At 41.2% G+C, this 25936-nt stretch overlaps 1 long non-coding RNA gene across 1 annotated transcript in view; it reads right to left on the minus strand.

The window, feature by feature from the left end:
- Window positions 1-15807, minus strand: part of LOC133260339 (uncharacterized) — a 54142-nt gene extending 38335 nt beyond the window's left edge. Inside the window, exon 1 of the long non-coding RNA XR_009740762.1 lies at window positions 15712-15807. This is a non-coding gene — a long non-coding RNA (uncharacterized LOC133260339). The remainder of the gene's footprint in view (window positions 1-15711) is intronic.
- Between the last annotated feature and the right edge of the window lie 10129 nt (window positions 15808-25936).

Genomic DNA, 25936 nt, shown 5'->3' on the forward strand with positions numbered 1-25936 from the left:
AAGGCAATGCCAAAGAATGCTCAAACTACCGCACAATTGCACTCATCTCACAGGCTATAAAGTAATGCTCAAAATTCTCCAAGCCAGGCTTCAGCAATACGTGAACTGTGAACTTCCTGATGTTCAAGCTGGTTTTAGAAAAGGCAGAGGAACCAGAGATCAAATTGCCAACATCCTCTGGATCATGGAAAAAGCAAGAGAGTTCCAGAAAAACATCTATTTCTGCTTTATTGACAATGCCAAAGCCTTTGACTGTGTGGATCACAATAAACTGGAAAATTCTGAAAGAGATGGGAAAACCAGACCACCTGATCTGCCTCTTGAGAAATTTGTATGCAGGTCAGGAAGCAACAGTTAGAACTGGACATGGAACAACAGACTGGTTCCAAATAGGAAAAACAGTACGTCAAGGCTGTATATTGTCACCCTGCTTATTTAACTTATATGCAGAGTACATCATGAGAAATGCTGGACTGGAAGAAACACAGCTGGAATGAAGATTGCCAGGAGAAATATCAATAACCTCAGATATGCAGATGACACCACCCTTATGGCAGAAAGTGAAGAGGAACTCAAAAACCTCTTGATGAAAGTGAAAGTGGAGAGTGAAAAAGTTGGCTTAAAGCTCAACATTCAGAAAACGAAGATCATGGCATCCGGTCCCATCACTTCATGGGAAATAGATGGGGAAACAGTGTCAGACTTTATTTTTGGGGGCTCCAAAATCACTGCAGATGGTGACTGTAGCCATGAAATTAAAAGACGCTTACTCCTTGGAAGGAAAGTTATGACCAACCTAGATAGCATATTCAAAAGCAGAGACATTACTTTGCCAACTAAGGTTCGTCTAGTCAAGGCTATGGTTTTTCCTGTGGTCATGTATGGATGTGAGAGTTGGACTGTGAAGAAGGCTGAGTGCTGAAGAATTGATGCTTTTGAACTGTGGTGTTGGAGAAGACTCTTGCGAGTTCCTCGGACTGCAAGGAGATCCAACCAGTCCATTCTGAAGGAGATCAGCCCTGGGATTTCTTTGGAAGGAATGATGCTAAAGCTGAAACTCCAGTACTTTGGCCACCTCATGCGAAGAGTTGACTCATTGGAAAAGACTCTGATGCTGGGAGGGATTGGGGGCAGGAGGAGAAGGGGACGACAGAGGATGAGATGGCTGGATGGCATCACTGACTCGATGGACGTGAGTCTGGGTGAACTCCGGGAGTTGGTGATGGACAGGGAGGCCTGGTGTGCTGCAATTTACGGGGTCACAAAGAGTCGGACATGACTGAGTGACTGAACTGAACTGAAGAAACAAATCATCTCTGCCCAGGTGGATTTCAATCTGGAGAGTTGTGAGAAGACAGAGAGATGCTTGGCACCTTCTGGCACAGGAGTGAGATGATCAGAAGGACTGAAAAAAAAAAAAAGGCTTGAAGAATGTGTTTGAAAAGGGGAAAAGAAAGAGAGGAAGAGAGATTAGAAGCCAGGAAATTGGGGTTAATTTTTTCTGTGTGGATTTTTGGATGATACCACTCTATTGGCTAAAGCAAAGAGAAACTAAAGAGCCTCTTGATGAGGGTAAAGGAGAAGAGTGAAGGAGCCGGCTTAAGTGTAAATATTAAAAACAAAACAAAACAAACAAACAACTAAGATCATGGCATCCAGCCCCATTACTGCATGGCAAATAGAAGGGGAAAAGGTAGAAGTAGTGACAGATGTCCTCTTCTTGGGCTCCAAAATCAGTGTAAACGCTGGCTGTAGCCATGAAATCAGAAGAAGATGGCTTCTTGGCAGGAAAGCGATGACAAACCTAGACAGCATGTTGAATAGCAGAGACATTACTCTGCCGACAAATAGTCGAGGCTCCAGATAGTCGAGGCTGTGGTCTTCCCAGGGATGACATATGGTTCTGAGAGCTGACCGTCAAGAAGGCAGAACGCCAAAAAATTTATCCTTTCAAACTGTGATGCTGGAGAAGACTCCTGAAAGTCTCTCGGACAGCAAGGAGATCAAGCCAGTCAATATTAAGGGAGATCAACCTCGAATATTCACTGGAAGGAATGATGATGAAGCTGAGGCTCCAGTATTTTGGTCATCTGATGTGAACAGATGACTCATTGGAAAAGTCCCTGCTGCTGGGAAAGATTGAGGGCAGAAGAGGAGGATGTTAGAGGATGAGATGGCTGGATGGCATCACTGATGCAATGAACATGAACTTTGGCAAACTCCAGGAGGTGGTGAGGGACAGGGAGGCCTGGCCTGCTGCAGTCCATGAGGCCACAAAGAGTTGGACACCACTGGGTGACTGAACAACTCTCTGTGTGGCACTGTGCAGTCATTTAATACTATCATTCATTCCATCATATTGAAATTATTTATACTCTATTTGTTCCCAGTAAATGGTGAGCTCTTTATGGAAAAATTCACATCTAATCCATCTTTTGTGTTCTGTGTCTCACATGGTAATGCCACATAGCTGGCTTTGGTAAATGTTTTTTGAAAGAATCTAAACTTTGAGCCTCTATTCTTCATTCCTGAGGAATGCCTTCTTGCTCACCTTTAGAAATTATATTAAATGAGAGAGTATATTTTGAAGAGCCTTAAACATTCCATGGGCTACAGAAATGTGTGTTGTTACTAGTAGGTTTATAAGAAATAGCAAACAATGAATACATACACAAAACACTTCAGAGTTTACAAAGTGTTTTTCATATTCATTGCCAAATCTAATCTGGCTGATACACAGACTTATAGGAAGGTATTATTATGCTAATTTCTCAGAAGATACAGTTTGAATCTACATTTTAGCCATAAAAATATGCTTTATATTCATTTAGGGATAAATGTTCTCAAATGAATTTTACAGTAATTCTTATGTAATAATGTTTTTCTTTTATAAAGTTTGAATGCTTGAATACTGAAAACTTTCATTTACCTTGGTCTGAATGTAATATATGTATATATGTGTGTGTGTGTATGTGTGTGTGTGTGTGTGTGTGTGTATGTGTGGGTCTCAGCTTGAGAGGCCCTTCAGATGTAGTACATTTCTGGTTTAATAATTTTGAAATAGATACATTTGTTTTTAAGAGCTTAAAATAAAAGTTGAGAGTGAGTGTGAACTTAGGAGTTCAGACACACTTGTATCCCATTTCTCATTTCTTTTATGATCCTGTGAAGATCAGTATCCTTACCTATGAAAGCAAGAGAAAAATTGCATACACCTCCTAGAGTTATTTTGAAAATTAATTAAATAATGTTTAAAAGGTATTTGGCTTTGAACAGCAAATAATAGCTTTTTTCTATTTTGCATCATTAATGTGAAAATATTATATAAATTAGTAGCTATTATTAATATATTTTTGACTTAATAAGAGTAAATGTAGGGAGCACTTTTGTTGTCTGGGTCTTTTGTTAGAGAAATTACTGACAAAGATTTGGTATGATTTTCTGGCCAGTGAACAATTCACAAATGAGTCCTGCTTAGGTTCCAGTTCCAAATTGCCGGTGGCTCAGAGATTAAAGCATCTGCCTGGAATGCAGGAGACCCAGGTTCGATCCCTGGGTTGGGAAGATCCCCTGGAGAAGGAAATGGCAACCCACTCCAGTATTCTTGCCTGGAGAATCCCGTGGAGGGAGGAGCCTGGTAGGCTACAGTCCATGGGGTCGCGAAAAGTCAGACACGACAGAATGACTTCATTTCACTAGGTTCCAGTAAATTTCAGGATCTTGATCCAGTCTGTGGTCCCAACTTGTATTTATTTCCCACATCTGCTATAACAAATCACCACAAAAATTTAGTGGCATAAAACAACAAAATGTTTAATTGTATAGTTCTGGAAGTCAGAAGTCTGAAATGGGTCTCCCTGAACTAAAATTGAGGTTTCCCACAACTGTGTTCCTTTCTGGAGGCCTTGGGGGAAATTCATTCTCTTGCCTTTTCAGCTCCTAGAGAGTGCTCACGTTCCTTGACTTGTGGCCCCTTCTATCTCAAGACAACAATGTTGCATTTCTGTTATCTCTCCCACTTACTTTCCTTTCATAGTTACCTCTCCCACTTACTTTCTTTTCAGTCTCCCTTTTCCACTTTCAGTTCAGTTCAGTCGCTCAATCTGTCCGACTCCTTGTGACCCCATGAATCGCAGCATGTCAGGCCTCCCTGTCCATCACCAACTCCTGGAGTTCACCCAGACTCATGTCAGAGTCAGTGATGCCATCTAGCCATCTCATCCTCTGTGGTCCCCTTCTCCTCCTGCCCCCAATCCCTCCCAGCATCAGACTCTTTTCCAATGAGTCAACTCTTTGCGTGAGCTGGCCAAAGTACTGGAGTTTCAGCTTTAGCATCATTCCTTCCAAAGAAATCCCAGGGCTGATCTCCTTCACAATGGACTGGTTGGATCTCCTTGCAGTCCAAGGAACTCGCAAGAGTCTTCTCCAACACCACAGTTCAAAAGCATCAATTCTTCGGCGCTCAGCCTTCTTCACAGTCCAACTCTCACATCCATACATGACCACAGGAAAAACCATAGCCTTGACTAGACGAACCTTTGTTGGCAAAGTAATGTCTCTGCTTTTGAATATGCTATCTAGGTTGGTCATAACTTTCCTTCCAAGGAGTAAGCATCTTTTAATTTCATGGCTACAGTCACCATCTGCAGTGATTTTGGAGCCCCCCAAAATAAAGTCTGACACTGTTTCCACTGTTTCCCCATCTATTTCCCATGAAGTGATGGGACCGGATGCCATGATCTTTGTTTTCTGAATGTTGAGCTTTAAGCCAACTTTTTCACTCTCCACTTTCACTTTCATCAAGAGGCTTTTGAGTTCCTCTTCACTTTCTGCCATAAGGGTGGTGTCATCTGCATATCTGAGGTTATTGATATTTCTCCCAGCAATCTTGATTCCAGCTTGTGTTTCTTCCAGTCCAGCATTTCTCATGATGTACTCTGCATATAAGTTAAATAAGCAGGGTGACAATATACAGCCTTGACGTACTCCTTTTCCTATTTGAAACCAGTCTGTTGTTCCATGTCCAGTTCTAACTGTTGCTTCCTGACCTGCATACAGATTTCTCAAGAGTCAGGTCAGGTATTCTGGTATTCCCATCTCTTTCAGAATTCTCCACAGTTTATTGTGATCCACACAGTCAAAGGCTTTGGCATAGTCCAGAAAGCAGAAATAGATGTTTTTCTGGAACTCTCTTACTTTTTCCATGATCCAGCGGATGTTGGCAATTTGATCTCTAGTTCCTCTGCCTTTTCTAAAACCAGCTTGAACATCAGGAAGTTCACGGTTCACATATTGCTGAAGCCTGGCTTGGAGAATTTTGAGCATTACTTTATAGCCTGTGAGATGAGTGCAATTGTGCGGTAGTTTGAGCATTCTTTGGCATTGCCTTTCTTTGGGATTGGAATGAAAACTGACCTTTTCCAGTCCTGTGGCCACTGCTGAGTTTTCCAAATGTGCTGGCATATTGAGTGCAGCACTTTCACAGCATCATCTTTCAGGATTTGAAATAGCTTCACTGGAATTCCATCATCTCCACTAGCTTTGTTCGTAGTGATGCTTTCTAAGGCCCACTTGACTTCACATTCCAGGATGTCTGGCTCTAGGTGAGTGATCACACCATCGTGATTATCTGGATCATGAAGATCTTTTTTGTACAGTTCTTCTGTGTATTCTTGCCACCTCTTCTTAATATCTTCTGCTTCTGTTAGGTCCATACCATTTCTGTCCTTTGTCAAGCCCATCTTTGCACTTTTAAGCACCCTTGTAATTACATTGACCATGTCTAGGTAATTGATGATATTCTTCCTATTTAGTGTCAGTTTATTAGCAACCTAATTTCACCTACATTTAATTTCCTTTCACTAAGTAATCTAATACATTCACAGTTTCCAAGGTTTAGGAAATGGACGTCTCTGGAGGGCGTGGGGAGCGTATTATCCTCCCGATGACATAGCTCCAAATAAGAGTAGGTTCAGTTCAGTTCATAGAGGATAAGAATCTGCTCCAAATCTGAATTTAGGAAAGAGGCAGGATTTGTTTCTGATTTTGACGTCTGAACTGAGTTTTGAAACTTTAATGGTTCCTATTTTTACATGGCCCTATGTACCTATCAGCTTAGAGTTTCAGACACACCTAGCCCACAAAATTATCTTTGTTTCTGGTACTGTCATGTGAGACCAGGAAAACCAGCCCAGCTTGAGATGACAGCAGGGATTGATGACAGTTTAAAGTCTATATTTTTTTATTTTTTCTTGTCTCCTGTGTTTTTCTTCTTTTCTGAAAACCACCTAAGAACATCCAGTGTTTACAGCATCCTTCAAATTTCCACATCAAATTTCCTAGAAAGTGAGGAGAGCTCAGTAGTGAAATAAAAACATCAGAGGATTTAGTGGCTGTGAAGTGACCCTGGGGCTCCTCAGGTGGCACTAGTGGTAATGAAACTGTCTGCCCATGCAGGAGACACAAGAGACATGGGTTTGATCCCTGGGTCAGGAAGATCCCCTGAAGAAGGGCATGGCAACTCACTCCAGTATTCTTGCCTGGAGAATCCCATGGACAGAGGAGCCTGGCACGTTGCAGAGTCAGACATGACTGAAGCAACTTATCACGCATGTACATACATACTACCCTGACAGTGGTAGAGGCCGTGGTCTGGGCTTGTGCAAGACACAACCATCCCTTGGTTATCCCACCTAGACATGCGAGTATGTATAATCATATATCAGGAGTCTCCTCTGTGCCAAGTGCCTTATAGATAGCATATCTAAGTGTCATCACCATCATTTTGAAGCAAATAAAACTGAATTTTAAAGAGAATTAATAACTTGTCAAAGAATATTCACCTTAAAGTCAGGAGGGTCTGGAGTCAAATCACAGTCTCTGATTCAAAAAGCAGAGATTTTCCAGCTCCTCCAAGCCTCTTTCCTGCACATGCCTATGCTCATCACACCAGCCTGCCTTTCTAACTAGAGTGTGAACTCTTGCTGGTCTGAAGCACATCTTTTTCATGTTTCCAGCACCCAGCTTTGTGTCTGATGTGTAGTCAAGGTTCAGCAATATTTGCTTATTTTATGAAGGTATGATTTAGTTAAGTCTTAACTACAGCAGGCTACAGAAAACCCCATAACCAGATGAGGCCATAGAAAGGCAAAATCAACTTAGGAACTTGTGAAAATTTGGCCAGGGACTTCTTCTTTCCCTCCAGGAGTCATTTACATGGTATTTGACTTGGCTTTCTGAGATATATTAATCAATCCTCTAAACTCCATTCAAGGCTCCGTGTCACTCAGTTGTAATCAACTAGTGTTTATCTACTGAGACACTTAGGAGGCAACATGGAAAATGCAGCCTTTCAATGGAGTGCTTTAATTTAACCCCTCCCATTCAGTTTCATCTAAAGCCATCTCAAGTTGTAGACATGTACCATCTGTCCTAAAGGAGATACACTTAAAGCGAACTAACACAACACACATTTGTGGAGCTACAAAGTGCCAAATGCTATGCTTGCACTAGGAATGGTTGAATATTAAAGACCCAACAGGACTTCCCTGGTGGTCCAGTGGTTAAAGATCCACCTGCCAATGAAGGGGATATAGGTTTGATTCCCGGTCTGGGAAGATTCCACACGCCACAGGGCAACTAAGCCCGTGCCACACAATAGTTGAGACGGCTCTCTAGAGCCCATAAGCTGCAACTACTGAAGCCCTCACGCGTGGAGCCCATGCTCTGCAACAAGAGAAGCTGCTGCAATGAAAAGCCCACACACACCACCACGAGTAACCCCCGCCTGCCACAATAGAGAAAGCTCGTGGGCAGCACCAAAGACCCAGCCCAGCGCTCCACACACAGAGGCTACAGCCTCTAGAATTGTTCAGTTTGCTAAGACTTCTCCTTTTTTGGATGACTTTTGAATATCCTGAAATATTTTTAATCATTTGAGGCTAAAAGAGTGTGTTGACAAATTATCTCCAACATAGCCAGACCAGGAAAACAAATGAATCATATAAACACTCGAAAAAGTCAGAATCCACCATCATGCCTAAGAAATGTGACAAATATGCTAGCTATTCAAAATAATTTGTTTTTCTTTTTTTAAAGCAGTTTTGGATTCACAGCAAAGTTGAGGGAGTGGTACAGAGATTTCCCATACAACCCCTTCCATCATACATGTGGTCTCTCGTTGTCAACATCCCCCACTATGGTGGTGCATTTGTTACAACTGATTAGCCTACTCTGACACATCATAGTCACCTCAAGTCCATAGATCACATGAGGATTTGTTCTCGGTGTTACATATTCTATGGGTTTAGACAAAAGTATAATAGCATATATCCATCATTATATTATCATGTACAGTATTTTCACTGCCCTGAAAATCCTCTCTGCTACATCTGTTCATCATCCCTTTGTCAACCACTGATTTTTTTTAAAGATCTTCACAGTTTTGCCTTTTCATTTAGTTAGAACCATACCATATGTTACCTTCTCAGACTGACTTCTTTCCATTAATAAAATGCATTTAAGGGTTTTCCATGTTTTTTCTGGAGAAGGAAATGGCAACCCACTCCAGTGTTCTTGCCTGGAGAATCCCAGGGATGGCGGAGCCTGATGGGCTGCCGTCTATGGGGTCGCACAGAGTCGGACGTGACTGAAGCGACTTAGCAGCATGCTTTTTCGTGGGCTAATTGGTCATTTCTTTCTAGTACTGAGTAATATTTCATTGCTATATATTCATTCATCTATAACATCTTGGTTGCTTCCAAGATTTGGCAATTGTGAATAAACTGCTATAAACATGGGAGTGCAGGTTTCCCTGTGGACACGAGTTTCCAGCTCATTTAGTTAAATATCAAGAAGTGCCATTGCTTGATCATATGGTAACTGTATGTTTAGTTTTGTAAGAAACTGACAAACTCTATTCCAAAGTGGCTGTGACATTTTGCACCCCACCAGTACTGAATGAAATTTCTTGTTACTCCATATGCTTGTCGGCATTTGGTGTTGTCAATGTTCTGGATTTTAGCAATTCTGATAGGTATATGGGGCTTCACTTGTGGCTCAGTGATAAAGAACCTGCCTGCCAATGCAGAAGACTCGACTTTGATCCCTGGGTCAAGAAGATCCCCTTTACCTTCTGGGTAGGAAATGGCAACCGACTCCAGTATTCTTGTCTGGGAAGTCCCAAGGACAGAGGAGCCTAGTGGTCTACAGAACATGGGGTCACAAAAGAATCGGATGTAACTGAGAATGTCCAGATGTTCAAGCTGGTTATAGAAAAGGCAGAGGAACAAAAGATCACATTGCCAACATCCGTTGGATCATAGAAAAAGCAAGAGAATTAAAAAAAAAAAATGTACTTCTGCTTCACTGACAACACTAAAGCCTTTGACTGTGTGGATCACAACAAATTGTGAAAAATTCTTAAAGAGACGGGAATACCAGACCATCTTACCTGCCTCCTGAGAAATCTGTATGCAGGTCAAGAAGCAATAGTTAGAACTGGACATGAAACAACAGACTGGTTCCAAATTGGGAAAGGAGTACATCGAGGCTGTATATTGTCACCATGCTTATTTAACTTATATGCAGAGCAGAGTACATCATGTGAAATGCCAGAATGGACGAAGCACAAGCTGGAACCAAGATTGACAGGAGAAATATCAATAACCTCAAATATGCAGATGACACCACCCTTATGGCAGAAAGTGAAGAAGAACTAAAGAGCCTCTTGATGAAAGTGAAAGAGAGTGAAAAAGCTGGCTTAAAACTCAACATTCAAAAAATGAAGATCACAGCATCTGATCCCATCACTTCATGGCAAATAGATAGGGAAACAGTGGAAACTGAGAGACTTCATTTTCTTGGGCTCCAAAATCATGGCAGCCATGGTGACTGCAGCCATGAAATTAAAAGACACTTGCTCCTTGGAAGAAAAGCTATAACCAACCTAAACAGCATATCAAAAAGCTGAGACATTACTTTGCCAAGAAAGGTCTAGTCAAAGCCATGGTTTTTCCAGTGGTCATGTATGGATGTGAGAGCTGGACCATAACAAAATCTGAGCACCAAAAAATTGACGCTTTGAACTGTGGTGTTGGAGGAGACTCTTGAGAGTCCCTTGGACTGCAAGGAGATCCAACCAGTCAATCCTAAAGGAAATCAGTCCTGAATATTCATTGGAAGAACTGATGCTGAAGCTGAAGCTCCAGTACTTTGGCCATGGATGCAAAGAACTGACTCATTGGAAAAGACCCTGATGCTGGGAAAGATTGAAGGCGGGAGAAGGGGATGACAGAGGATGAGATGGCTGGATGGCATCACCAGCTCTATGGATATGAGTTTGAGCAAGCTCCAGGATTTGGGGATGGACAGGGAAGCCTGGCCTGCTGCAGTCCATGAGATCGCAAAGAGTCAGACACGACTGAGTGACTGAACTTATAGTGACTAAACAACAATAGCTGTATAGTTTTTTTATAGCCCACTGTTGTTTTACATTTCACTGATGACATATGATGTGGAGAATTTTTACATGTGCTTATTTGCTATCTATATCAAATTTGTGGGTGGAGAGTTCTTCGTATCTCTATACCCTTTATTATCCTTTTAGTGTCTCTATGACCTATAGTAATGTTTCCTCTTTCATTTTTAAAATTAGCAATTTATGTTCTCTATTTTTAGTAAACCTTATTAGAGGCTTATTGATCAGAGATATAGCTTTTGGATTGGTGCTTTTCTCTACTGATTTTCTGTTTTCCATTTCATTGATATCTGCTCTCAGATCAGATCAGTTGCTCAGTCGTGTCCAACTCTTTGTGACCCCATGAATCGCAGCACACAAGGCCTCCCTGTCCATCACCAACTCCCAGAGTTCACCCAGACTCACACGTCCATCGAGTCAGTGATGCCATCCAACCATCTCATCCTCTGTCATCCCCTTCTCCTCCTGCCCCCAATCCCTCCCAGCATCAGACTCTTTTCCAATGAGTCAACTCTTCGCATGAGGTGGCCAAAGTACTGGAGTTTCAGCTTTAGCATCATTCCTTCCAAAGAAATCCCAGGGCTGATCTCCTTCAGAATGGACTGGTTGGATCTCCTTGCAGTCCAAGGGACTCTCAAGAGTCTTCTCCAACACCACAGTTCAAAAGCATCAGTTCTTCAGTGCTCAGCCTTCTTCACAGTCCAACTCTCACATCCATACATGACCACTGGAAAAACCATAGCCTTGACTAGACGAACCTTAGTTGGCAAAGTAATGTCTCTGCTTTTGAATATGCTATCTAGGTTGGTCATAACTTTCCTTCCAAGGAGTAAGCGTCTTTTAATTTCATGGCTGCAGTCACCATCTGCAGTGATTTTGGAGCCCCCCAAAATAAAGTCTGACACTGTTTCCCCATCTATTTGCCATGAAATGATGGGACTGGATGCCATGATCTTTGTTTTCTGAATGTTGAGCTTTAAGCCAACTTTTTCACTCTCCACTTTTACTTTCATCAAGAGGCTTTTGAGTTCCTCTTCACTTTCTGCCATAAGGGTGGTATCATCTGCATATCTGAGGTTATTGATATTTCTCCCAGCAATCTTGATTCCAGCTTGTGTTTTTCCAGTCCAGTGTTTCTCATGATGTACTCTACATATAAGTTAAATAAGCAGGGTGACAATATACAGCTTTGACATACTCCTTTTCCTATTTGGAACCAGTCTGTTGTTCCATGTCCAGTTCTAACTGTTGCTTCCTGACCTGCATACAGATTTATTAAGAGGCAGGTCAGGTGGTCTGGTATTGCCATCTCTTTCAGAATTTTCCACATTTTATTGTGATCCACACAGTCAAAGGCTTTGGCATAGTCCAGAAAGCAGAAATAGATGTTTTTCTGGAACTCTCTTGCTTTTTCCATGATCCAGAGGATGTTGGCAGTTTGATCTCTGGTTCCTCTGCGTTTTCTAAAACCAGCTTGAACATCAGGAAGTTCACGGTTGCTGAAGCCTGGCTTGGAGAATTTTGAGCATTACTTTACTAGCATGTGAGATGAGTGCAATTGTGTGGTAGTTTGAGCGTTCTTTGGCATTGCCTTTCTTTGGGATTGGAATGAAAACTGACCTTTTCCAGTCCTGTGGACACTGCTGAGTTTTTTAAATTTGCTGGCATATTGAGTGCAGCACTTTCACAGCATCATCTTTCAGGATTTGGAATAGCTCAACTGGAATTCTATCACCTCCACTAGCTTTGTTCTAAATATCTGCTCTAAATCTTCCTATTTTTCTTCTGCTTACTTTGGATTTAATTTGTTGTAATTTTTCTAGTTTCCTGAGATGGAAACTTTATTAATTTAGATCTTTCTTCTTTTCTAATATATGCATGCAATGCTATAAATTTCCCTTTAAGCGCTGTTTTTGCTGCATCTCACAAATTTTGATAAGTTGTATTTCATTTGATTAAAAAATATTTTTAAATTTCTCTTGAGATTTTTTCAATTCATGTAATTAGTCAGAAATCTATTATTTAAAATCCATGTATTGGGGGATTTTACATTTATTTTTCTGTTATTTATTTGCAGTTGATTTCATTATGGTCTAAGTGCAGTTACTGTATTATTTATATTATTTTAGTTTTACTAAGAAGTGTTTTATGGTTCAGAATGTGGTTTGTCTTGGTAAATGATTCTATGAACTGAGAACAATGTGGTCTTATATGAAATAGCGTATGGGTGTGAATTATATCTAGTAGATTGATAGTGTTTTGAGGTCAACTGTGCCTTTCCTGATTTTCTGCCTACTGGATATGTCCCTTTTTGATAGAAGGATGCTGAACTCTACAACTATGATAGTGGATTCATCTATCTGTCCATGCAGTTTTATCAGCTCTTGGGTAACATAGTTTGACTTTCTCTTGCTCCTCATACACATGTTAAGAATTGTTATATTTTGTCAGAGAATTGACACTCAAAATCCACGTACAGGAACATTAGTAAAGATAATAACTGTTGGAATTTGAAAAACTGTATAGCTAGATTTCTCTGCATTTTATAACTTTGGATAAACTGTGTTTTAATTTTCATTTAGTTGAGACTATTTTTTAAATATTTGTATCCTGCATCATATCAAGCTTTGTAACCTTAAACATGGGGCTTAAGATATCTACTTAGAGAGGTAAGTCCTTGAAAAGCATTTGCTTCTAACATAGAATGCAATCAGTTCAGTTCAATAATCACAATTAAAAGTCTGATCCAAGATGTAGCTTCCTTCATTGATACATTGTTTCAATTTAGGAGGACGTGTCTTTGCAATTATTCATTTGCATACATGTTCTTCACTGTTAGGTTAACATTATGGAAAGCATGCAGTTCTGGAAGCCATTAAACTAGCTCTCTCTTGCACTAAAGAAAGTCTCTTCAATAGATTTTCAATTTTTAACCCAGTACTTACTCTTTAATTATGAGATAAGTTGCCCTTGATTGCTTCAAAGCATCCACATATTGAAAAAATTGTGTACCTACTGGCATAACTTTTATACTTTACTGATGTTATTTCTCAATTTGCCAATGGGCTGTAAGATAATTCTTGTGAAAGGAATATTTGTTATAGCTGAACAACGTGTGGTAAAACTCCAAGACTTCCTCGCGAAAGATGCTCTTTGCCAGTGTCTCCTAAGTCTCGGTCACCAGAACAGACCACAACAAAAAGTTAATTTTTCTGTTCCTGACAGGCAATTAAGAAATGTATCAATTCCTAGACACAGGATCGGAGACAAGAAATTTTAAGGCAAAGTCAGGAGACAGTGCCCAAGATCCAGCAAGGATCCATGGGCTATTTTATTCACTTATTCATGTATTCAGTGAACATGTTTTGAGCATGAACAATTTATCAGGTGTTCAGCAAAAGACAGATTCACAGTGTGCCTTCAGCACTGCCACTTACATTATCTCCCTCAATTTTCACAGCAACCCAGTGAGGCAGAGATTTCCCTTCGTTCTATTTTGCAGGTGAAGAAGCTGAGCTACCCTGTAACTGGGAATGCAAATGTGATGCACCTATAGTATAAAAGAGAAGGAAATGGCAACCATGCTTCGTTCTTTGTACAACAAGGAATAAAAAGATGTACAGGATATAGTTCCTATCTCTAAGAGTTCCTATCTAAATTATCCAGTTAATTATCTAAATTAACTAATTTAGATAGTTCCTATCTCTAAGAGTAGGAGAACTTATTTGATGAGGGAGGTGGGGAGAGTGCCATATGCTTGCCAAAAAATTAATGCATTAATTGATGCTTTCAACTGTGGTTCTGCAGAAGACTCTTGAGAGTCCTTTGGTCAGCAAGGAGATCAAACTAGTCAATCCTAAAGGAAATCAACCCTGAATATTCAATGGAAGGACTGATGCTGAAGCTGAAGTTCCAATACTTTAGTCACCTGATGTGAAGAGCCAACTCATTGGAAAAGACCCTATGCTGGGAATGATTGAGGGCAGGAGGAGAGGGAGCCATAGAGATAGTTGGATGGCATCATCGACTCAATGGACATGAATTTGAACAAACTCCTGGAGAGAGTGAAGGACAGGGAAGCCTGGCGTGCTGCACTCCATGGGGTTGCAAAGATTCAGACGTGACTAACAACAAAATAATGCAATATACACTGAACGCTCAATTAGAATGCAGGTTCTTAGAATAATTAGAGTCAGAAGAGCCAGATGTCACAGTAAGTTGACCAGATCAGAAAAAAAGCTTTCCAGAGTGGCTCAGAGATTTCAACAGGCCCCTGAAGGATAATGTCCTAGGTTGCTAATGGGAAACTGGGTAATTTAGTCAATTCTCTCTACCTCGACCTCCACAGTTTTTAGTGGGTTGGCCAAAAAGTTTGTTCAGGCTTTCCATATCACAGAAAAACCCAAATGAACTTTTTGGCCAACCTCATACATTATTTTCAAGTCCTCTTGTCCACACATATCATTTTGTCGTGTCTGAGATGTAATCTTGTTACTGAAACCCAACTTGTGTGCCAACGCACAGAAAGGCCAAACAATACCAAAACATTAGAGTCTGGAACAGAGAAAGGTGTATTGAGGACCCTGCAAGGAGATAGTGGCTCATGTCTTAAAATCCCCAAACTCCCCAAAAGCTCTCAGCAAAGCTCTTTTCTGATTGAGGTGAGAGAGGGGTGTGTGAGTTGTTGGCAAACATTTTTGGTGTCACAGTTTTTGTTTTTAAGGTCAGGTCATGGTCAGGACCTTTTCCCTGTAAATCTCCATCCAATGAAATTCTCCATTCTGAAATGAAAGGGCCATGTCCCCAGGCACAACTTTCCCCCTCTGAGGTCCAGTCCTGGCTAAGAGGAGGCAGGTCTCAGCTGGCAGTTCCCTCAGGGCCAGGCCCCCAGACCCTGAACTGCAATCCATGCTTGCAAGGAACCAGATGCCCAGGACCCAGCTGGCCCTCAGGCTCCTCAGGCTGCCCAAATAGGGGAGGGGAGGGCCCAGGTCCCACAGACTGTGACCCATGCAGATGGCCGAAGCCATGAGGTTGCAGAGGCAGGGATGAGGGAGAGGTTCATTCATTACTGCCTCAAGGCCTGGGTCCAGCCAGTGGGTGGCCTTGGCGAGGACTCTGGAGCCCTGTGGGACACAGCACCCAGCCTCTTCCCTGGCCCCCCAGATCACCTGCTGGCCTGAGACCAGGTGAGTTGGAGGGCCCTGGGGAGAAGGCGGGGATCTGCCTCTTACCTCACTCCCCGCCTGACGACCACCATTCCACCAACCGTTGGCTGAATGGGCCACTAATGGCCGCTCACTGACAGTTGCTCACCTGGGGCGGAGCCCACTGTGGTGCCAACCAATGACTGAGCAGGACCACTAACAGTTATTCACTGACAGTTGCTTGCTTGGGGAAGGGGCCGGCTGTGGCACCCAATGGATTAGTGACCATTAGTGGTCTCATGGTAACCGCTGCCTGGTAATGGATTTTGGGTAACACTGCACAGCAACAGCTGCATGCCAAGAGCTGCCCACGGCAGCTACTACAATCTCACAAACCCCACCTAGTTATATCGTCTCCAGCAATCATTTCTAAATAGTATGGAAACGGTGATTATTCCTAGACCATACAAGGAGATTATAACCAAGAGAAACTTGCTGTTCTTGGCTTTTCCTCGCCAATTCTGAATACATCATATATGACTATGCCCTTAAAGCTTTCATTGCACTCAATCATCCATAGCTTTGAATTGCTGCAAACGCATCTCTGTCAGAGTCAACCCTGTGGTCTTGGGGTCGATGTTACCACACACTAATCCCTGTGGGTATTTTCTGACGTCCCTTTTGGGTCGTACAAGTAATGAATCATCTTCGAAACTACCGGGTTCTGCTTTCTTCTCCTCTGAGGCTTCTTGCAGACTTTACTTTCCATTTGCCAAGAACTCCAGTAATTTAGGAAATTCAGCAATATGCCCGTTCACTCCAAGGAAAAGATTTTCCTATTTCCCCATGAAGGTCGTGTGTCTCTTCCTTCTCCCTTCTTGTGGCATATACTTCTGAAATCTAGGAAGTACCCCACAATGGCATTATTTGGAGCTATAAAGTGCCTCAGGTGAGTTGCAACATATTTTCAGCCCTTTATTTCTCCTGTAAAGTTATAGAGAGTTCGACTGAATGAGTGGTTTTGCACAATAGTTAAAAGTCCAAAGCAGAGTTAGCCTTGATTTAAATCCTGTCTGACATATGAGCCTGAGTAAGCTTCTGACCTTTCTAAACTTTTATCTCTTGACTTGTAAAATGGAAAAAAAAAAAAAAACAACAACAATTATAAGGATTAAATGAGAAACTTTATGCCAAACGCTTAGCACAGTGCTTTACATTTTCAGTTCAGTTCAGTAGCTCAAACGTGTCCGACTCTTTATGACCCCATGGACTTCACCATGCCAGGCTTCCCTGTACATCACCAACTCCCGGAGTTTACACAAATTCATGTCCATTGAGTCAGTGATGCCTCCAACCATCTCATCCTCTGTCATCCCTTTTTCCTCCCACCTTCAATCTTTCCCAGCATCAGGGTCTTTTCCAAAGAGTCAGTTCTTCGCATCAGGTGGCCAAAGTATTGGAATTTCAGCTTCAGCATCAATCCTTCCAATGAATAGTCAGGGCTGGTTTCCTTAAGGATTGACTGGCTGGTTGGATCTCCTTGCAGTCCAAGAGACTCTCAAGAGTCTTCTCCAACACCACCATGCAAAAAGAGCATCACTTCTTTGGCGCTCAGCTTTCTTTATAGTCCAACTCTCACATTCATACATGACTACTGGAAAAACCATGGCTTTTACTAGATGGACCTTTCTTTGACTAGACAGACCTTTGTTGGTTGGCAAACTAATGTCTATGCCTTTTAATATGCTATCTAGGTTGGTCATAACTTTCCTGCCAAGGAGTAAGCATCTTTTAATTTCATGGCTGCAGTCATCATCTGCAGTGATTTTGGAGCCCAAGAAAGTAGTCTCTCACTGTTTTCACTGATCTTCGTTTTCTGAATGTTGAGTTTTAAGCCAGCTTTTTCACACTCCTCTTTCACTTTCATCAAGAAGCTCTTTAGTTCTTCTTCACTTTCTGCCATAAGGGTAGTGTCATCTGCATATTTGAGGTTACTGATATTTCTCCCAGCAATCTTGATTCTAGCTTGTGCTTCATCCACCCTGGCATTTTGCATGATGTACTCTGCATATAAGTTAAATAAGCAGGGTGACAATATACAGCCTTGACGAATTCCTTTCCCAATTTGGAATCAGTCTATTGTTCCATGTCCAGTTCTAACTGTTCCTTCTTGACCTGCATAGTACATCACGCAAACTGCCAGGCTGGATGAAGCACAAGCTAGATTACTCAGGAGGCAAGTCAGGGGGTCTGGTATTCCCATCTCTTTCAGAATTTTCCAGTTTGTTGTGATCCACAGATTCACAGGCTTTGGCATAGTCGATAAAGCAGAAGTAGATATTTTTTTTTTTTGAACTCTCTTGCTTTTTCGATGATCCAATGGACATTGGCAATTTGCTTTCTGGTTCCTCTGCATTTTCTAAAACCAGCTTGAACATCTGGAAGTTCACGGTTCACGTACTGTTGAAGCCTGGCTTGGAGACTTTTGAGCATTACTTTGCTAGCATGTGAGATGAGTGCAATTGTGCAGTAGTTTGAACATTCTTCAGCAATGCCTTTCTTTGGAATTGGAATGAAAACTGACCTTTTCCAGTCCTGTGGCCACTGCTGAGTTTTCCAAATTTGCTGGCATAATGAGTGCAACACTTTCACATCATCATCTTTTAGGATTTGAGATAGCTCAACTGAAATCCCATCACCTCCACTAGCTTTGGTCATAGTGATGCTTCTTAAGTCCCAGTTGACTTCACATTCCAGAATGTCTGGCTCCAGGTGAGTGATCAAACCATCATGGTTATCTGAGTCATGAAGATCATTTTTTGTACAGTTCTTCTGTGTATTCTTGCCACCTCTTCTTAATATCTTCTCTTATATTAGGCCCATACCACTTCGGTCCTTTATTGTGCTCATCTCTGCATGAAATGTTCCCTTGGTATTGCTAATTTTCCTGAAGAGATCTCTAGTCTTTCCCATTCTATTGTTTTCCTCTATTTCTTTACATTTGATCCCTGAGGAAGGCTTTCTAACCTCTCTTTGCTATTCTTTGGAACCCTGCATTCAAATGGGTATATCTTTCCTTTTCTCCTTTGCCTTTCGCTTCTCTTCTTTTCTCAGCTATTTGTAAGGCCTCCTCAGACAACAGTTTTACCTTTTTGCATTTCTTTTTCTTGGGGATGGTCTTGATTACTTCCTCTCGTACAATATCATGAACCTCCATCCCTAGTTCTTCAGGCACTCTGTCTATGGGATCTAGTCCCTTTAATCTGTTTCTCACTTCCACTGTATAAACATAAGGGATTTGATTTAGGTCACACCCGAATGGTCTAGTGGTTTTCCCTACCTTCTTCAATTTAAGTCTGAATTTGGCAATAAGGAGTTCATGATCTGAGCCACAGTCAGCTCCCTGTCTTGCTTTTGCTGATGGTATAGAGCTTCCCTGTCTTTGGCTGCAGAGAATATAATCAATCTGATTTCAGTGTTGACCATCTGGTGATGTCCATGTGTAGAGTCTTCTCTTGTCTTATTGGAAGATGGCGTTTGCTATGACCAGTGTGTTCTCTTGGCAAAACTCTGTTGGCCTTTGACCTGCTTCATTTTATACTCCAAGGCCTAATTTGCCTGTTACTCCAGGTATCTCTTGACTTCCTACTTTTGCATTCCAGTCCCCTATGATGAAAAGGGCATCTTTTATGGGTGTTAGTTCTAGAAGGTCTTGTAAGTCTTCATAGAACTGTTCAACTTCAGCTTCTTCAGCATTATTGGTCGGGGCATAGACTTGGATTACTGTAATATTGAATAATTTTCCTTGGAAACAAACAGCAATCATTCTTTTTGAGATTGCATCTAAGTACTGCTTTTCGGACTTCTGTTTACTATGATGGCTATTCCATTTCTTCTAAGGGATTCTTGCCCACAATAGTAGATAAAATAGTCATCTGAGTTAAAGTCACCCATTCCAGTCCATTTTAATTCACTGATTCCTAAAATGTCAATGTTCACTTTTGCCATTTCCTGTTTGACCATTTTCAATTTGCCTTGATTCAAGGACCTAGCATTCCAGGTTCTTATGCAATATTGCTTTTTGCAGCATGTGACTTAACTTCTATCACCAGTCACATCCACAACTGGGTGTTGTTTTTGCTTTGGTTCTGTCTCTTCATTCTTTCTGGAGTTATTTCTCCACTGGTCTCCCATAGCATATTGGGCACCTACTGACCTGGGGAGTTCATCTTTCAGCATCCTATCTTTTTGCCTTTTCATGCTGTTCATGGGGTCCTCAAGGCAAGAATACTGAAGTGGTTTGCCATTCCATTCTCCAGTGGACCACGTTTTGTCAGAACTCTCCACCATGACCCATCCATCTTGGGTGGCCCTACATGGCATGGCTCATAGTTTCATTGAGTTAGATAAGGCTGTGGTCCATGTGATCAGTTTGGTTAGTTTTCTGTGATTGTGGTTTTCATTCTGTCTGCCCTCTGATGGATAAGGATAAGAGGCTTATGGAAGCTTCTTGATGGGAAAAACTGACTGAGGAGGAAATTGGGTCTTGTTCTGATGGGTGGGGCCATGCTCAGATGGGTAGGGCTGTGTTCCCTCCCTGTTGTTTGACCTGAGGCTAAACTATGCTGGAGGTAATGAAGATAATGGTGACCTCCTTCAAAAGGTCTCATGCAAGCACTGCTGAACTCAGTGCCCTTGACCCTTCAGCAGGCCACCACCGGGGACTCCTGGACACCCATGGCCAAGTCTGGGTCATTCTCTAGTGGGATTACTGCTCCTTTCTCCTGGGTCCTGGTGCACACAAGGTTCTGTTTGTGCTCTCCAAGAGTCTGTTTCCCCAGTCCTGTGTAAGTTCTGAGGGCTCTATGGTGGGTTTAATGGCAACTTCCTCCAAGAGGAAGTGCTTTACACACTGAATATACTAACTGTCGACATCTTATTCTGATTCATGTGTTCATCAAGTATTTATTCAGGACTCCCTGCTCACCTCTATGCCAGTCACTAAATATAAAGGGGTGAATAAGACTATCATAGTCTCTGCTTGTTGGCTAGTTATAGCTCCTTTAGTTGGTTAATGACATGGATGAACCAACACCTTCCTCTAAGTCTGATCAGTTTTATCTCCCTCATATTTTTCACTCCCCACCTCTCTCTTTGATCTCACTTTTGTTGCCCATATGGGGAGGGCAAGAGGAAGGGAAGGCATTGGTATATTTATTAGGCACTTATTATGGGCCAGGGATCATGAGAAATCTTTTTCAGAAAAATAAATGCAGCCTGCTGTAACACAGGATAGGAATGCAACCAGAGGCGTGCTCACCCACTCAATGTCAGCTTGTGAATGAACCTCTTCAGAGGGCGAGTGGCAGGCCAGTTTTTCCACAGGAAACCCATCCTGTGGCTCAACTACATAAACCATGACATGTGTCACAGTAGCCCTCTAGTTCTCTGAGAAAAGGAAAGTAAGAAGGGAGTATTTTTACATTGCTAAACAGAATTGCACCCTTGATTCAGCAAGAGAGTTATAGAGACAAAATCAACAAGAGCAATACTACTTATATTTGTGCAATAATAATGAAGTAATCCTACCTTTATGAAACATTAATTGATGTTACTGACAATCCTATGGGATAGACAGATAATGTATTATTATCTCCCTTTTATAGATGAAAAACTAACCCTGAGAAGCAGAAGAAATTTTGCAAGGACACACCAATACTATATGATGGCATGAGAACATTTTCCTGCCAGATTATACTCCCATTGAGGGCAGGGTCTACCATCTTTCAGGGCAAGCCTTTGAAGAGATTAGCCTTAGAATATGGGATTCAGCACATTCCCATTGAAAGTTTCAAATCCTGGCTGTTCCACTCACTTGCTGACCAACATTGGAGAAACCACAGAAACTCCCAGGGTCAGATTCCTTATCCAGAGAATAAGGATTTTTTTTTTTAAGTTTTTTTTTTTTAATGTGGCCCATTTTTTTTTAAAGTCTTTATTGAATTTGTTAAAATACTACTTCTGTTTTATTTTTTGATATTTTGGGCTGCATGTGAGATCTTAGCTCCAGTACCAGGAATCGAACCTGCACCCCCTGCATTGGAAGACAAAGTCGTAACTCCTGGCCCACGAAGGAAGTCCAAATAGGGATTAAAATGACTACCTGGGAGCACTCTTGTCCTCACAATGGGACCGTATACAAAAAGGGCTTAGTCCAGGGTGTGTAGAAAGGACTCATTATACACCTGTAATCATAGTTGCTTTCTTTTCCTTCCCTTCCTCCTCTTCTTTCTTGTTCTCCTTCCCTTCTTCTCTTCCTTCCCAGTACTGAATTGTTGTTTCTGTCACTGTACTACTATTTTTAATGCTATTTAGCAGCCTTGTGAAATAGGTACATGGTTTGGCATTGTAGTTCCAGCTCTACTATTAATACTCCTTAGCCTTCTTGATTTTGCTGAACTAGGAGTCAGAGGATATATATTTCTGGGCTGAGTCTAATCGCAAAACCATCTTGAAAATGGCAGGGATGCTTTTCTAGACTGAGACAAATAACCCATTTTTTTTTCTCATTCATTAATTACTTTTGAATGCAGCCAGCCAGCCTCTAATTCATATATCTCTAAATCTGTATTAAATGAACAGGACTCCCATTTAGTCATGATTAACATGAGGAGCTTGCTGTCTTGTTAGTTGATTTAGCTGAGAGTCTTGCCTATAAGTCACATCCTCCCTCCTATTCAAACAAGCAATAGCGGTCATTTGTTTATTCAAACCACTGTTTCATTTACAGTTATAGGCCAAAGCAAACAGACTCTCCAACATCAAATAGTCTCATGAACTCAGATGGTGTTCCTCTCTTGGAGGCATGTAGCAGTAACACCTCAGAACCGTGGAATTGGATCACGGGGTTGCTATTGCAGCTGGGAAATGTCAGGGATGGCTGGGTGCTTTCCTAAGCATCTTGTTATCATCTTCTGCCATGGTGGTGGTGGTGGTTTAGTTGCTAAGTGGTGTCCAACTCTTGCAACCCCATGGATTATAGCTTGCCAGGCTCCTCTGTCCGTGGGATTTCCCGGACAAGATTACTAGAGTGGGTTACCATTTCCTTCTCCAGCCAGCTGCCATATCACAGAGGAAAGGGAGAGAACCTGGGCCATGGGTGAATCTGTGGAGTCTTATCTGTCTAATGGATAGTTATAGTTATATCTTCTTCTTGTGTCTTGGCTTCTTCATCTTTAAAACGGGTTAGTAATACTTGAGTTGTTAGTTGGGAGAATTATAAGTGCTTTATAGTGTCTGACATGATATTTGTCACATTTGTTGCTGTTCAGTTGCTAAGTCATGTCCGACTCTTTGTGACCTCGTGGACTGCAGCACACCAGGCTTCCCTGTCCTTCACTACCTCCTGGAGTTTGCTTAGATTCATTTCCATTGAGTGGGTAATGCTTTGTAACCATCTTATCCTCTGCTTCTCTCTTCTCCTTTTGCTTTCAGTCTTTACCAGCATCAATGTCTTTTCCAATGAGTTGGCTCTTCACATCACTTAACCATCAGTCCAATATTTGTCATGTGACACTTGGTCAAAAAAAAAATCTTATCTTCTATTTTATAATTTTTATTGGAATATAGTTGCTTTACAATATTGTGTTATTTTCTTCTGTACAGCGGAGTGAATCAGCTATACATATAGTTAGCTAAATAAGTTGTTTTTTCTACCAAGCAAATGTGGATAGTTCCAGCACCAAAATGTGAGTTGTGGGCTATATCACCCTCCTCCAGACTCTAAGGCTCAGCCTCAGCTTCACTTCTCAAATCCTGGATGCAGTGTATCTGTTGTCCCCTGTCCTTGAGAGTCCACTTTGGTGTTGATAGCCTCAGTGGGTTTCCAGGGCTTCCCATCCAAGCAGACAGTCTGGCATTGACCTCTTTGCTTCTAATTACCAAATTAGCCATCCTACAAAGTGTGAATAGACACATTCCTACTCTCTGTTATGCTCATGGTATGATTTGTTACTCAAGCATACAGTATCTAGAGCATACCTTGTGTATTAGGGTTCTCCAGAGAAACAGAACCAATAAATTAATTAAATACATAAATAAATTTATTTATTTGTTCATTTATTTATTTATAATGAAAAAGTGGCTGACAAGGTTATCGAAGTTGAGAATTCCAATAATGCATCCTATGCCAGTGGGAGGCATAGAAAAACCAGTGGTATAATTCAGCCCAGGTTCAAAGGCATGAAAACTGAGGAAGACAATGGTGCCAGTCCCAGTTCAGGGCAGGAGAAAGTGAGCTGAGATATTTCATCTCAAGTGTGAGGCAGAAAAGAAAAGGTGTCAAATTCCCTCTTCTTCAGTCTTCTGTTTTATTCTGGCCTTCAATAGATGGGATGATTCCCACTCACAGAGGGAAGGGTGTTTTACTGAGTCTACTGTGCTAATCTCATCTGGAAACACCTTCACAGACACCCACAGAAATAATATTTAATCTGGGTATATGACTCAGTCAAAATGACACATACACTTTACTATCACACCCTGTTGTTTAAGCAGTATTTATAAACACCACTAGAAGAGCTGGGACAACCACACTGAAGGGTGAGCTCTTCCACTCTTCTCTAAATCACATCTCCCCTTTGCTCTTCCATGATCCTCAGGGCTTGTTGATTATGCAGTAAAGATCTATCAGTCTCCATTTCTTTTCTTTCCTGATCTGCCTTCTCAGCCCTTTCAGTCAGGATGTTAAGGTTGGCAGACACATTAATTAATGGTTGAACCCTCAAGGATGAAGGTAGCTCAAGTTATTGTTCCTCATTTCCAATCTCTCAAGACTCTTCAGAGCACATGCAAATCAGTGGATGTTGGTGGACACATCAGAAGAGGCAGAATGTGGGCTCAGTCACTCAGACTCACTGGTCATATCAGAATCTGGGTTCTGACTCAGTAAGGACCTCTAGTTATGGACCTTTAAAGTCACAAAGTTTTTGAGAGCAGAAGAGGACTTCCAGGACTCCTGTCTTCTGATCCCTTAATCGATGACACATCATGGTCTTAATTAGAGACTGAAATGAAGCAGTAGTAAGTACTGAGTTACAAAGCTCTTACTGAGTGCTGGATGCAGAGGTAAATACTTCATAAGTTTTTATCTCGTGAAGTCAGCTCAATGAAGTACACATAATTAAAATCCTCTCTTAAATGATATCCAAGGAGGGTTAGAAACACGCCTCAAATCACCCATCTGAGATGAAGAAAGATGATAGGTCGGTATCTTGCCAAATTCAAAGAAACCTTTATGCCCTATTGACTGAATATGAAGAATTTACTATAGTGTTTGACCCACAATATGCTTTTGATAAATTATTACTGTCTCATGCAAGGCTAGTTATATTTGAGAACCCCTTGAAGAAAAGTGGCCTTTTTCTGCTTTTTCCCCTCATCATTGTCTCATATATATTACAAATACCTGCCCAGGTGATTTGATTTTGATGCTGTGTACCTCTGGAATGGACATAAGTACAAATTTAGTGTTGCCTTCAGGTATTAAGTGGTCAATTCTCTAGTGCAGAGCAACCATGATGTATATTTTAATATGTTAATGAATAAGAAACAAAAGAAAATCTTTGCTCAGATTTGCTAGAGCCAACCCTCATTAAGCTTCATGAAATTCAGAGTTCAGGAGCAATCAATGAGGAAATAAAATTTAAAATAAAATAAAATTTTATAAAAAAGAACAACTGGTTGAATATTTCCATAGCCTGAGAAAGTTAGTTTAGTGAACTTCACCAACTGTGATGTAAGTCTTGCTCACCAAGATTGAATAAATATGTTAGTACGTTGTATTCCCCATCACTTTGCTGAGCTTGCACACAAGGTCATACATGAAAATAAGATCAAAAGTGACAACTAGGCAATCTAAGTAAAGTTCAATTGGTTGGTTTGCCCTGTCAGCGAGCCTTCTTTCAGAGGAGACACTGAATCTTTTCCTAGCTCTGAATGCTACAAGTTTTATTCTTGGCCTTTGCTATATATGCCAAATTTAATTAATGTGAGTAAGTGAATCAGCTTAGAAAGAAAGAGGGTCAACCTGACTGATATTAGATTAGCTGGATCCTACATCTTCCATCTTCCATGAATTATTTATACTGTTTGATCCCAGTTTTGAAAGAGAAAAATCTGAACATCTTTTTTAAAAACATTTATTAGGATAATCGAATAAGTTAATTCTCAACAAAGCAACTATTTCTGGGTGTTTTCAAATGGCACTTCTCCTTTGTGTTGGAAAGAAACTTCTGTGTAGGATGATCAAATG

Source organism: Bos javanicus, chromosome 14 (genome assembly GCF_032452875.1).
Source record: "Bos javanicus breed banteng chromosome 14, ARS-OSU_banteng_1.0, whole genome shotgun sequence".
Classification (NCBI taxonomy): Eukaryota; Metazoa; Chordata; class Mammalia; order Artiodactyla; family Bovidae; genus Bos; species Bos javanicus.